A 14,675-nucleotide genomic window follows, 5' to 3' on the forward strand; every position below is an offset into this window, starting at 1 on the left:
TAAGAGGTTTTTGCCTATGTTTTTTTCCAAGAGTTTAATGGTTTCATGACTTACATTCAGGTCTTTGATCCATTTTGAGTTTACCTTTGTATATGGGGTTAGACAATGGTCCAGTTTCATTCTTCTACATGTAGCTGTCCAGTTTTGCCAGCACCATCTGTTGAAGAGACTGTCATTTTGCCATTGTATGTCCATGGCTCCTTTATCAAATATTAATTGACCATATATGTTTGGGTTAATGTCTGGAGTCTCTAGTCTGTTCCACTGGTCTGTGGCTCTGTTCTTGTGCTAGTACCAAATTGGCTTGATTACTATGGCTTTGTAGCAGAGCTTGAAGGTGGGGAGTGAGATCCCCCCTACTTTATTCTTCTTTTTCAGGATTGCTTTGGCTATTCGGGATCTTTGGTGTTTCCATATGAATTTTTGAATTATTTGCCCCAGTTCATTGAAGACGTTTGCTGGTAATTTGAGAGGGATTGCATCAAATCTGTATGTTGCTTTGGGCAGGATGGCCGTTTTGACGATATTAATTCTTCCTAGCCATGAGCATGGGATGAGTTTCCATTTATTAGTGTCCCCTTTAATTTCTGTTAATAGTGACTTGTAGTTTTCAGAGTATAAGTCTTTAAGGTCTTTGGTTAGGTTTATTCCTAGGTATTTCGTTGTTTTTGATGCAATGGTGAATGGAATTGTTTTCCTGATTTCTCTTTCTATTGATTCATTGTTAGTGTATAGGAAAGCTACAGATTTCTGTGTGTTAATTTTGTATCCTGCAACTTTGCTGTATTCTGATATCAGTTCTTGTAGTTGTGGAGTGGAGTCTTTAGGGTTTTTTATGTACAGTATCATATCATCTGCAAATAGTGACAGTTTGACCTCTTCTTTACCAATCTGGATTCCTTGTATTTCTTTGTTTTGTCTGATTGCCATAGCTAGGACCTCTAGTACTATGTTAAACAACAGTGGGGAGAGTGGGCATCCCTGTCTAGTTCCCGATCTCAGAGAAAAAGCTTTCAGCTTCTCACTGTTCAGAATAATGTTGGCTGTGGGTTTATCATACATGGCCTTTATTATGTTGAGGTACTTGCCCTCTATACCCATTTTGTTGAGAGTTTTTATCATGAATAGATGTTGAATTTTATCGAATGCTTTTTCAGCATCTATGGAGATGATCATGTAGTTTTTGTCTTTCTTTTTGTTGATGTGGTGGATGATGTTGATCGATTTTCGAATGTTGTACCATCCTTGCATCCCTGGGATGAATCCCACTTGGTCATGGTGTATGATCCTTTTGATATACTGTTGAATTCTGTTTGCTTATATTTTATTGAGTATTTTTGCCTCTACATTTATCAGGGATATTGTTCTGTAATTTTTTTTTTTGGTGGGGTCTTTGCCTGCTTTTGGTATTAGGGTGTTGTTGGCTTCATAGAATTAGTTTGGGAATATTCCCTCTTCTTCTATTTTGTGGAACACTTTAAGGAGAACGGGTATTATGTCTTCTCTGTGTGTCTGATAAGATTCTGAGGTAAATCCGTCCGGCCCCGGGGTTTTGTTCTTGGGTAGTTTTCTGATTACTGTTTCAATTTCTTTGCTCGTAATTGGTTTGTTTAACTTTTGTGTTTCTTTCTTGGTCAGTCTTGGGAGGTTGTATTTTTCTAGGAAGTTGTCCATTACTTCTAGGTTTTCCAGCTTGTTGGCATATAGGTTTTCATAGTAGTCTTTAATAATTCTTTGTATTTCTGTGTAGTCTGTCGTGATTTTTCCATTCTCATTTCTGATTATGTTCATTTGTGTTGATTCTCTTTTTCTCTTAATAAGTTTGGCTAGAGGCTTATCTATTTTGTTTATTTTCTCAAAGAACCAGCTCTTGGTTTCATTGATTTTTGCTATTGTTTAATTCTTCTCAATTTTGTTTATTTCTTCTCTGATCTTTATTATGTCCCTCCTTCTGCTGACTTTAGGCCTCATTTGTTCTTCTTTTTCCAGTTTCGATAATTGTGATGTTAGACTATTCATTTGGGATTGTTCTTCCTTCTTCAAGTGTGCCTCAATTGCTATATACTTTCTTCTTAAGACTGCTTTCGCTGCGTCCCACAGAAGTTGGGGCTTAGTGTTGTTGTTGTCGTTTGTTTCTATATATTCCTTGATCTCTATTTTGATTTGTTCATTGATCCATTGGTTATTTAGTAGCATGTTGTTAAGCTTCCATGTGTTTGTGCGCCTTTTTGTTTTCTTTGTAGAATTTATTTCTACTTTTTTACCTCTGTGGTCTGAAAACTGGTAGGTAGAATTTCAGTATTTTGGAATTTACTGAGGCTCTTTTTGTGAGCTAGTATGTGGTCTATTTTGGAGCATGTTCCATGTGCACTTGAGAAGAATGTATATCCTGTTGCTTTTGGATGTAGAGTTCTGTAGATGTCTATTAGGTCCATCTGTTCTAGTGTGTTGTTCAGTGCCTGTGTGTCCTTACTTATTTTCTGCCCGGTGGATCTATCCTTTGGGGTGTGTGGTGTGTTGAAGTCTCCTAAAATGAATGCATTGCAGTCTATTTCCCTATTTAGTTCTGTTAGTATTTGCTTCACATATGCTGGTGCTCCTGTATTGGGTGTATATATATTTAGAATGGTTATATCCTCTTGTTGGACTGATCCCTTTATCTTTATGTAGCATCCTTCTTTATCTCTTGTTACTTTCTTTGTTTTGAAGTCTATTTTGTCTGATATTAGTACTGCAACCCCTGCTTTCTTCTCGCTGTTGTTTGCCTGAAATATGTTTTTCCATCCCTTGACTTTTAGTCTATGCTTGTCTTTGGGTTTAAGGTGAGTTTCTTGTAAGCAGCATATAGATGGGTCTTGCTTTTTTTATCCATTCTATTACTCTGTGTCTTTTGATTGGTGCATTAAGTCCATTTACATTTAGGGTGACTATTGAGAGATATGTACTTATTGCCATTGCAGGCTTTAGATTCGTGGTTACCAAAGGTTCAAGGTTAGCTTCTTTAGTATCTTACTGCCTAACTCAACTCGCTTATTGAGCTGTTATATACACTGTCTGGAGATTCTTTTCTTCTCTCCCTTCTTATTCCTCCTCCTCCATTCTTCTTATGTTGTGTGTTTTGTTCTGTGCTCTTTTTAGGAGTGCTCCCATCTAGAGCAGTCCCTGTAGGATGCCCTGTAGAGGTGGTTTGTGGGAAGCAAATTCCCTCAGCTTTTGCTTGTCTGGGAATTGTTTAATCCTGCCATCATATTTAAATGATAGTCGTGCTGGATACAGTATCCTTGGTTCAAGGCCCTTCTGTTTCATTGAATTAAGTATATCATGCCGTTCTCTTCTGGCCTGTAGGGTTTCTGTCGAGAAGTCTGATGTTAGCCTGATGGGTTTTCCTTTATAGGTGACCTTTTCTCTCTAGCTGCCTTTAAAACTCTTTCCTTGTCCTTGATCCTTGCCATTTTAATTACTATGCGTCTTGGTGTTGTCCTCCTTGGATCCTTTCTGTTGGGGGTTCTGTGTAATTCCATGGTCTGTTCGATTTTTTCCTCCCCCAGTTTGGGGAAGTTTTCAGCAATTATTTCTTCCAAGGGACTTTCTATCCCTTTTCCTCTTTCTTCTTCTTCTGGTACCCCTATAATACGAATATTATTCCTTTTGGATTGGTCACATAGTTCTCTTAGTGTTGTTTCATTCCTGGAGATCCTTTTATCTCTCTCTATGTCAGCTTCTATATGTTCCTGTTCTCTGTTATCTATTCCTTCAATGGCCTCTTGCATCTTATTGATTCTGCTTATAAATCCTTCCAGTGTTTGTTTCACTTCTGTGATCTCCTTCCTGACATCTGTGATCTCCCTCCAGACTTCATCCCATTGCTCTTGCATTTTTCTCTGCATCTCATCCCATTGCTCTTGCATTTTTCTCTGCATCTCTTTCAGCATGTTCATGATTTTTATTTTGAATTCTTTTTCAGGAGGACTGGTTTGGTCTCTCTCCTTCTCAGGTGTTGTCTCTGTGATCTTTGTCTGGGTGTAGTTTTGCCTTTTCATGGTGATAGAAATAGTTTGTAGAGCTGGTACGAGTGACCGCTGGAAGAGCTTCCCTTCTTGTTGGCTTGTGGCCTTCCTTTCCTGGGAGAATAGCGACCTCTAGTGGCTTATGCTTGTCAGCTGTGCATAGACAGGGCTTCTGCTACCTGCCCATTTGCTATGGAGTTTATCTTCACTGTTGCTGTGGGCGAGGCCTGGCTGGGGCTGCTCCTCCAAAGTGGTGGATCCCCATTGGAGGGGGAGCAGCCAGAAGGCTATTTATCTCCGTAAGGGACCTCTGTGCTCCCTGTTGCCCAGGGGGTTAGAGTGCCCAGAGATCCCCAGATTCCCTGCCTCTGGTCTAAGTGTCCTATCCTGCCCCTTTAAGACTTCCAAAAAGCACTCTCCAAACCAAAACAACAATAGCAACAATGAGAGAGGGAACAGAAAAAAAAAGAAAGAAAGAAAAAGCACGCGATTTTTTTTGTCCTCAGGCTCCAGTCCCAGGCACCCGCTCACCGGTCCCGCCGCCCTGCCTCCCTAGCAACAGGCTCCCTGTCCCTTTAAGGCTTCCAAAAAGCACTTGCCAAAAAATAAAACCGCTCCAGTTTCTTTCCACCCACCGGGAGCCGGGGGGAGGGGCACTCGGGTCCCGCCGGGCCGGGGCTTGTATCTTACCCCCTTCACAAGGCGCTGGGTTCTTGCAGGTGTGGATGTGGTCTGGATGTTGTCCTGTGTCCTCTGGTCTCTATTTTAGGAAAAGTTTTCTTTGTTATATTTTCATAGCTCTATGTGTTTTGGGGAGGAGATTTCCACTGCTCTACTCACGCCGCCATCCTGGCTCCACCCCCTCTCCTCTTCAGTTTTTCAGAAGAGTTTGAGAAGAACTGGTATTAATTCTTTACATGTGTGTTAGACTACAATGGTGAAGCCATCTGGCCCTGGATTTTGTTTTCTGGGAGGCTTTTGATTACTGATTCAATCTCCTTACTAGAAATCAGTCTCTTCAGATTTTCTATATTTTCATGATTCAGTCTTGAATCACAGTTGTATGTTTCCAGTTTATCCATTTCTTCTGTGATGTCCAATATGTTGGCATATTAATTGTTCACAGTAGTCTCTTGTGATCCTTTATATTCCTGCAATATTAATTCTAATGCCTCTTCTTTCATTTCTTATTTTCAGCCATTTTTATCATGGTTAATTCTAACTAAAGGTTTGTCTATTCTTTTTATCTTTTCAAAAACACATCTCTTAGTTTCATTGATCTTTTCTGTTAACTTTTTTGTTTTTATTTCATTTATTCCTGCTCTCATCTTTTTTATTTCTTTCCTTCTCCTAACTCTGGGACAGGTTTATTATTATTTTTCTCATTTCTTGAGGTTTTAACTAAGGTCGCTTACCTGAGAAACTTCCTAGTGCCTTAATGAAGGCATTTATTGCTATGAACTTCCCTCTTAGAACTGCTCTTGGTGTATCCCATGTGTTTTAGTATGTTGTATTTCCATTATTTGTCTCATTATACTTTTTTATTTCTTCTTTGATGCATTGGCTGTTACAATAGCATGTTGTTTAATACCACATAGTTGTGAATCTCCCATTTTTCTTGTAACTGATTAAAAGTTTTACACCATTGTCTCTGGAAAATATGTTTGATATAATTTCCATCTTCTTAAACTTATTAAGACCTGTTTTGTGTCCTAACATATTATCTATCCTGGAAAGTGTTCCATGGGTGCTTCAGAAGAATATGCATTTGTTGTTTTGTGAATGGCATGTTCTGTATATGTCTGTTAAGTGCATGTGGTCCAATGTGCTGTTAAAGGCCAGTGTTTCCATATTGATTATTTTGTCTCAATAATCTATGCATTGATGAAAATGGGATGTTAAAGTCCCCTACTATTATTGTATTGCTGTCTGTTTTTCCCTTTATGTCTGTTGATATTGCTTTATATACTTAGGTGCTACCACTTTGGGTGCAGACATGTTATGTCCTCTTGTTGCACTGACCTCTTTTATCATTATGTAATGTCTTAGTCTCTTATTAGTCTGTTTTAAAGTCTATTTTGTCTTTTGTAAGTATAGCTACCCCAGCTTTCTTTTGGTTTCCATTTGCATGGAATGTCTTTTTCTACCCTTTCACTTTCAGTCTGTATGTATCCTTACATCTGAAGTGAGTCTCTTGTAGGCATCATATACATGGGTCTTATTATTTTTAATCTATTCAGCCACTCTGTCTTTTGACTGGAGAATTTAGTCCATTTATAATTAAAGTAACTTTAAATAAGTATGTACTTATTGCCACTTTGTTTACTGCTTTCTGGTTGTTTTGTAATTCCTCTGTTCCTTTCTTTTTCCTCTTGCTCTCTTACTGATTTGATATTTTTGGTAATGTATGCTTAGATTCGTTTTTATTTTTTGTGTATCTACTATAGCTTTTAACTTTGTGGTTACCATGAGGCTTACATAAAACTAATATTTATAAGTATCTATTTTAAATTGATAATTTGGAAAGCATTTTAAAGTTCTACATTTTTATTTCCCACCATGTTTTACATTTTTGAGGTCATGATTTACATCTTTTTATTTTGTGTATCCTTTAACAAGTTATAGTAGTTATTTTTACACCTTTTAAATTTCTGAAGTTTTATACTTTCAACATGTACTTTTATAATCAGAAAGAAATGGCACATTTTATTTTTATAAACACCATTGTGCAATCATGCACACAGCCTGAAAAGCAACAAAATTGGGAACTTTTTCATCAAATTGTGAACAAAAATATAAAGTCACCTATGAGAAAATTCAAGTTATTTCAACCTTTATGATAATAAGGTATGAAAGTCATATTTATTTAGAACTATATTTATCAAAGCCAAAGACAGTACAATCAATTTAAGTTTTGTTCTCTTACCTACCCTGTAAGAAAAGTTTGCTTTAATTCATTATCCTTAATTATTTTAAAGTAGAAAAGCACATAGCATTTATTTCCCAAGACAGCAAATCTAATTTGCATTAAAAAGAATCAGGCCTCTATACCTGTTTTGTCTAAAAGGGCAGCTACATATTACTATTTAAATGCAAGCTTTTGTTTGTACAATTTTTTTAATTAAGGTATTATTGATATACACTCCATTTATGAAGGTATCACATGAAATACAATGTGGTTACTGCACCCATATTATCAAGTCCCCCCAATATCCCTTAAATGCAAACTTATTTAAATGAAGCAAAATTTAAAGTTCAGTTCCTCAGTTGTACTAGCCACATTTCAAGTGATCAAAAGACATGCAAATACAGAATATCTCTATCACTACAGAATGTTTTATTGGCCTGTGCTACTCTGGTCTTTCCCCTGGAACCAGAGTCAGGTTCTGGTTCATGACATTTCAGAATTCAAAACATGTTTAAGTAAACATTTTAAAAGTGATCATAGAGTTTCTAAAAGTTGAAGATGCCACATGCATGTCTTAAACTCTAAGAATTTCTTTGAAATGTCTCACTCCTTTAAAATTATCTCAAGGCAGTCATATCTGAAGTTGCTTTATTCTAAGTGCAAAAAGTCTCATTGAGAAGGAAGTCTATTTTATGAACTATAATAAGAAACTAGAAACATGGAAAAATAAGAATCCATCCCATAGAAATTCTGGAGTGTATACATTTCTTTCGTATCAGTATAATTAGCCAAGGAATACTTTCTAATCAAATGAATATCAAAATATATCAATGATATCTAAAATGATGATTAATGCAATTTCATTATCCAAATGGGCACATATATGCATCAACCACATACCCCATAAAAATACCCCATAGCCAGAGTATATTAACCAGCTTCTGTACATTTACACCCAAGTTTCTTAAGAAATTAATTAGGATGTACTGCTAGGAAGAAGAATCAGGAGTAAAAGAACAAGAGTTTAAGATATATAAAGATATTTTCAAATGGAAGAAACACTTTGAAAACCTCAAACTGAGACCGATATATCAGAAGAGGCTGACATGGTAATCTCCCAATCTCTCTTCGCTGATGTCAAGCTTTAAAATATATATGATGATACAGAGCTTGAAGGGAACGATTAATGTAGGAATCCTAATAAAAGGGGAAAATCTAAAGGTTATATTATTTTGAAAACATATTAGATGGCAAGACAGAAACAGCCTGGTTATAATGGAAATTATAGTATTTATTGTGTAATGATAAGCATCCTTTTACTTTAATTTTACCTCAATTTCCCTATCTGCCTTTCTTTTAGTTTAAACCCCATTTATTGCTTACAAACTGCCGTCCAAGGCAGGCTCTCTCCCCTGCTCTGGCAGAAGCAAGCAAGCAAACCATCCAGCCCCTCCCCTTAAACTCTTAGGTTCAGACAATGCCCTCAGTTGCCCAGGCAATTACCCATCCCACAAACAGTGTCAGAGTTCCAGTTGCTCCACATCCTCGCCAACTCTTGCTATTGTTAATGTTTCTCATATTAGTCATTCTGGGGACATGTAGTGGTACTGAATTGTGGTTTTAATAAGAATCCTTCTGATGACTAATGAAATTGAGTACTTTTTCATAGATTTTTTTGGCCACTTGAATATCATCTTTCATGAAGTGTCTCTCCAAGTTTTTTGCTCATTTTTTATTGTGTTTTCTGTCCTTCGTTGATTAGTAGAAATTCTTCATTATTTTCTTATTGGTCTTTTGTTGCCTATATGTATTGGGAATACTTCCTCTCATTCTATGGGTTAACTATTTTATTTTTGAATGTACAAAATACAAAAATAAAAGCAAGACCCAAATATGCTCTCAAGAAATACAAATGTAAAGCTATCTGCTTTTTTTTACTACTGACAAACCCGGGTTGATGATTTATCCAAATGACACATGGATTTTACTTTAAACGTGTTATTTTCCATTTTTAGTCATGCCTAGAATGGATCGATTAAATATTCCCAGTATTTATTAGTATTAAATAAAGCTTAAAGAAAAAAATGGGAAGGTATTATAGGGTGGTGCAGGAAATCAAGAGCAAGAAGATGGCCATCAGCTTCAATTAAAGTGACAGTTCAATTACCCACCTGGCTCACTTACAATGGGCGTGTCAGCGAAGCTTTGATGTCCACTGCCTTAAGCATAGTTCCACTTCGGGCCACAGAATAAAATGTGTGCATAAAATGAAACTGTACAATAAGGTCTTCAGCCTGACGATCAAATCCTCATCCCTAACACAAAGTATTAAGTAACCTAAGGAGCGGTAAGTAATTCATGAATGCTTTAGAGACCCTGAATAGATGGTGAATCTATAACCATAGACATATTCTAGGTGTTTAACAAATAAAAAACATATATATATATGGAAAGTGCCAAGTAACTAAAGTGACAACTTTAATAGATTTATTGCTCCCCTTCAACACTGACATAAAAATAAAAATCTGTAATTTGGCACACAAATTGAGGTAAAACATTGATCAAAACTTACTACACAGTAATAAAGAGCAATACTTACCTAGTTCAATACATGTTATTCCAAGAGACCATAGATCTACTTTGCCATCAAACTGTTCATCATCCTTGGCTAAAATTACTTCTGGGACCATCTTAAAACATAAAATGTCACTTAAAGTTAAAAAAGAAAAGAAAAGTATACTATTCTTTAAAAACGTAAAGACCATCTACATAGAGAATACCTGTGTGAATTCCAGATGATATATCTGGACATAAGAATTCATTACAAAAGTCTAAATTTTGCTTCAAAGAGGTCCATTTTATCACTGGCACTTGTTTCCTTGAAGTAAACAAGCTCACTACATTTAGCTGAGAAAATATCTGCCACAATAAGCAGCAATGAATAAGCAGTTTGTCAGTATTTTTTTCAAAGAGTAGTAGTATTCTGTGATAAAAGTGGCTAGGACAGCCACACATAACTAAATCATACAATTATTAACTTTAGAGGTGTCTTGGTTATAAAATGAAACGCTAATTCACATCGTCAGCTAGACTCTAATGTTCTCACTGGTGCTTCACCTTATACTTCCTTTGTACCTGTTGTGAAGCACAGACAGACATTTAGAGCAGTTTCTGACTGCTTAATAAGATTGTCACCAGGCATATGTGTGTTCTTGTGTGTAAAAATATGTAAATATGTACATAGTGCTGTGTTCCTAACATACCATATACAAATTAATACATATGTAACTTTCAATTGCCAATAATAGAGGGCTTCTAATGTGTTAAGATGTTGATGTAAGCTTGGGGAGTCACTAAGTTCAACAAAGTTAAAAAAGTAGTTTTGTTTTTAATGCACAACTTTCTAGGTTCTTTCTAGTATCTAATATTGATCACTGATTTGTAGAGGGGGACCATTAAGAAGCATTATTTGTCCAAAGAACCCTTTTCTTATACACAGGAATAGGATTCTATCTAAACTAGGGCTCTATGTATAAAATTTCTGGTCATACAGAACAGTGGTCTTCAAACTTTTTATTTTCTTACATCCAGTGAATTTATTTTAAAAATGTATCTGCTTGTACATTTTTTAGTTGGTATCCAGATTTTATAAACTTAATAGTTGCAAAGGATGTAATGCACACACACATATATATATACATTATTTTGTATATGTGCTTTACAGATATTTACAACTGGGAGCTGAGGACCTAGCTCATTGAATTCATTAAAAACACTGCTGTATAATAACCTAATTAGCAAACCCAGTCTGCATGGTCATATGAACCATTTAAATCAGAATTATTTTATGTCAGAAAATGCCAAACTTCATTTTTCAATGTAAATAACAAGTTAATGTGTCCTCATGACAATTGTCCCAGATATAAATGAGGTAATTTATGATTCACTAGACAGAAGATGGGAGGGACGATAATTTGGGAAAAGAAAGAGCAAGGAGTAAAAGGAACTGAAGAGCGATGACTGTGAAGGCAGAAGGCCCTTGCCAAAACTTTGTGTCCTAACTCTTCAATATTTCGATGCTATATATTCTAGATGTTATGTATTCTCAAATTGTCCCTCTGGTGATGGTTTGAGGCTTTTAATTCTCAGAACAATGGATCACTCTACTATTCAGGATGGGTGAGAAGCCTTTCTTTAACAAAGTGGGAGTTAAGAGATTTGAAAGGTAGGTGGAAAGAAGATGCAGTAGACCTAAGACACCTCACAATGTATAGAGGGAAGACACCTGTGGAAGTTGAAGATGTGGAAAATTATTCCCTTCAAACTTGCCGACATTAACATGGAATTAATAGAACAAATCTGGCATTATGAGTCACCAGGAGGACAAAATATCTAGGTTAGTTCTGGTCTAATCTGTCTGGCTCTGTAAACTTTGGGAAGTTAGTCACAAAGTGGGGCATCAGTTTCTTCATCTGTAAAATGAAAAAAGTAAGAATACATAATCCCTATTGTCTTTTCCACTTCACAAATTAAATTATTCTATAATTAAATTTCTATCACAAATCTATATATAAAGTGCACATACTTCAGAAAGCCCAGCAGTATGTGTAGAGAAAGATAAAAATTATCCTCAACAAAGAGATCAAATAAATTACTATATTCTTTTTAAGACATGGATAACCTAAAAAAATATGAGTTTGTCAAACTCAAGAATACTTTTATTTACCTAAAACCAACAAAGCTTTCAGGACTAATAAATTCTAGGTCTGAGAAGTTCAACCAGCCATTTGCTTATTAATATATAATAAATTTTAAAGTACTTACCTATGGATCATGGCATGAGAACGTAAGCAGGCTAATCCCTGCAGAGCACCATGTGTAATTGCTGCTATTTCCATTTCTTGTAATGGTTTTTTGTGAACTCAAAATCATTCACTTGAAAATAATTATTCTATAGAACATTTCTATTTAAAAATTTTAAGGTTGAAGGCACTAGGGGGAGGGGTGAGCATGTCAGTCACTGATGACGTGCCAATGTCCCCGGATGCTGCCCCCTCCCAACCTGAAAAATGTGCCTTGGGCTAGCCAATCCTCGCACTGCTGTAAATCTAAGCTCTGCCTCCCCCTTCTTTAAAATCTCGCTGCCTGTCTATTTTCACGTGACTTCCCTGGCCTGTAATACCCAGACCATGGAACATCACCCGGGAGTTGCACTCAAACAAACTACCTGGCCCTTTGTTGCCTCTCTTTGCCTGCTTATTTCAGCTAAAATTTATTGGAAATAAAATTTCGCCACCAGAAATCCCAGGAAGGAGTATGAGCGCAGGGCCCCGACCAGCCACTGGTGGCCCCACCCCCTTTTTCCCTGACCCAGGACTTCAGCCTACTCTCCATTGCATGGACTATTTTCTGGTGAGTCCCTCAGTTTCCCCTGGTCTGCTTCTCTTCCTAACTCCGTTTCACCTGGTCCGTTAGAAATTGTGCATACATCCAGGTCTGGGCATTCAGCCCATCCACTGCAAGTATCCGGGATACCTGCCCCTGGCCTTGAAGTGTGGGAGACATCTCTCACCCAGGCTCCCAGGCCCTCTCCCCTGACTTGGTGCACTTGAGATGCTGGGCGCTCCTCTCAGCGGGATTAGTTGGGAAATGGCACAGACATGGGGAACCAGCCCTCAAAAGCAGAGGCTCATACCCTGCTGCAGTGTCTCATTTCTAATTTGGCTACTCTATGTTTGTCCTGGGAAGTTTGCAAATGGAAGCTAGTCTTTCTTTGCTCTGAGGCCAGGCCTCAGTATCCCTTGGACAATCAATCTCGCTGGCCCCCTGAGGGAACTTTCGATTTTGGCCTCCTCACTGACTTAACTAATTATTGCCACTGGAGCAGAGAGTAGAGTGAAATCCCATATGCGCAGGCTTTTTGGACTTTGCACTCCCACCCAGACCTTTACGTTGTGTTCAATGACTCAGGTTCTCCTAGCCCGATCTCCAGTTAAATATTGTCAGCCTCTTACTCTGCCTAGTTCTTCCTTTTCAGATCCATCAGAAAGCCTCAGATGCCTGCCTCCCTCAGCTCACAATCCCCTCCCACTCTCTTCACCATCAACTTTAAGTCCTTTGTCTTCACACGTGTCACTGCCATCTTAAAGTCCTACATTCTCAACCATGCAGTTGTCCTGCTCTCCTCTTCCGGTAGCTGCACCACCCCCTCCCCATCTCCTTTCACCTTTACTGCCCTCTTCCCCCACCAGAACATGCTCCTCCCACCCTCTGGTTACAGAAGCCACAAACAAGAAGCTGAAGAAAAACAAAGCAATTAGATATCACTAACTCAAGTCTTTATATCAGTTTGTCTATCTGTGTATAAGTTTTTGTGTAAAAAGTGTTGCTGACTATAGTCATTGTGTCCCAGTTTGTATGTTTGTGTGTCTAGGTGTGTAAATGATAAATATTTTCCAACCTCCATATGGTATTAATAAAAATTGATTTAAAAACAAGCACTTGTGAAAATTAGGCATTCTAAAACTTCCAGAAAATCTAATAAAAAATATTAAGCATCAATGCTAATTTGGGTTTGGCTGAGGCGGGCATGTCCTTGTTGTTATCCGCTGCCTGAGTTTACCTAATGTCATTTAAGTTGATGTTATCTGCTAGATCTTTTAAGAATAAATGCGTAAAGGCTTGGCTTTGTCTAATATTCAGTAAAAGTCTTGTAAGTAACCTAGCATAGTTAAAAATAAGTGAACTAAATAAGTGTAGCAAATAAATCTCAGCATCAAGTACACAGCAAATTTAGAATTTTTTCAGTTAAAAAGACAAAGTTTTCTTAACTGTTAATCGGCTCTTAATATTAAAAGATTGCAATGAGTTCTCTAATTGTTTTATCAAAGCAGTTTCTCATGCTTAAAGTCTCAATGAGTTGTCAGAGTATTTAAGAAAATTAGATCTTAATATTAAAAGGACTAAAAGCTAAAGCTTACTAACAACTGTGTGACCTTCTTTATTTGCCTTTGAGGTATTTTGTTGTCATTCTAGTTAAATAAATAAGTATTGCTTCATAGCAACCTATAATCCTATTTAAGCAAGTGCCTTAAAACTTTTAACAGCTTCCCAACATCAAATTCAAAAAAAGTGCTTTTTACCTCTAGTTCACTCTAATATTTTCCAAAGGGCCCCTGGAACATGTCAGAAGAATTTTTTCTCATTGAGGAAAATATTTGGCTAATTTGGCTTATTTATCTGCTTAATAACCTAGAAGGCACTGTCACAGAGAATGATGCTAAACTTTGTTACTGAATGTTTTATGTTACAGAAATGTCCAAATTTACTTATGACAACTGTCTTACAGTAAGCTCTCATCAGATCTTTAACCATTGTCATTTGTAAGTCTTTTGAAATCTATACTCACTGTTTTGTTACTCCTAAACTAGTAAAAAACTAGATTTCAGCAGAACAAGTATTAGTTACATAGGATTAAGTAAACTAAAGAAGACGATTTTGTGACTTTTTGTTTCAAATGTTGTTGATAAAGTGTTTTGAGCTGTTTCTCTTAAGCTGACAACATCAGTTTAATAAATGACTGCCTTTATAAGCAGAATTGAAACTTTATCTTTCTCTCTACCTGATCTCTCCAGAATTTAAAAACTCTCAGTGACTATTTTTACATTTCATTGCAGTATGTTTATTTGCACAAGTTCAATAAGAATCTGCTTTCCTTGTAAGAAGACCAATTAAAAACACTAGTTATATTACCAAGGCTT

General features: G+C 36.8%; 1 pseudogene; it reads right to left on the reverse strand.

The window, feature by feature from the left end:
- LOC118971882 (serine/threonine-protein kinase TAO1-like) overlaps positions 1 to 12,480 on the reverse strand; it is a 56,238-nt pseudogene extending 43,758 nt beyond the window's left edge.
- Between the last annotated feature and the right edge of the window lie 2,195 nt (positions 12,481 to 14,675).

Source organism: Manis javanica, unplaced genomic scaffold (genome assembly GCF_040802235.1).
Source record: "Manis javanica isolate MJ-LG unplaced genomic scaffold, MJ_LKY HiC_scaffold_30, whole genome shotgun sequence".
Taxonomy (NCBI): domain Eukaryota; kingdom Metazoa; phylum Chordata; class Mammalia; order Pholidota; family Manidae; genus Manis; species Manis javanica.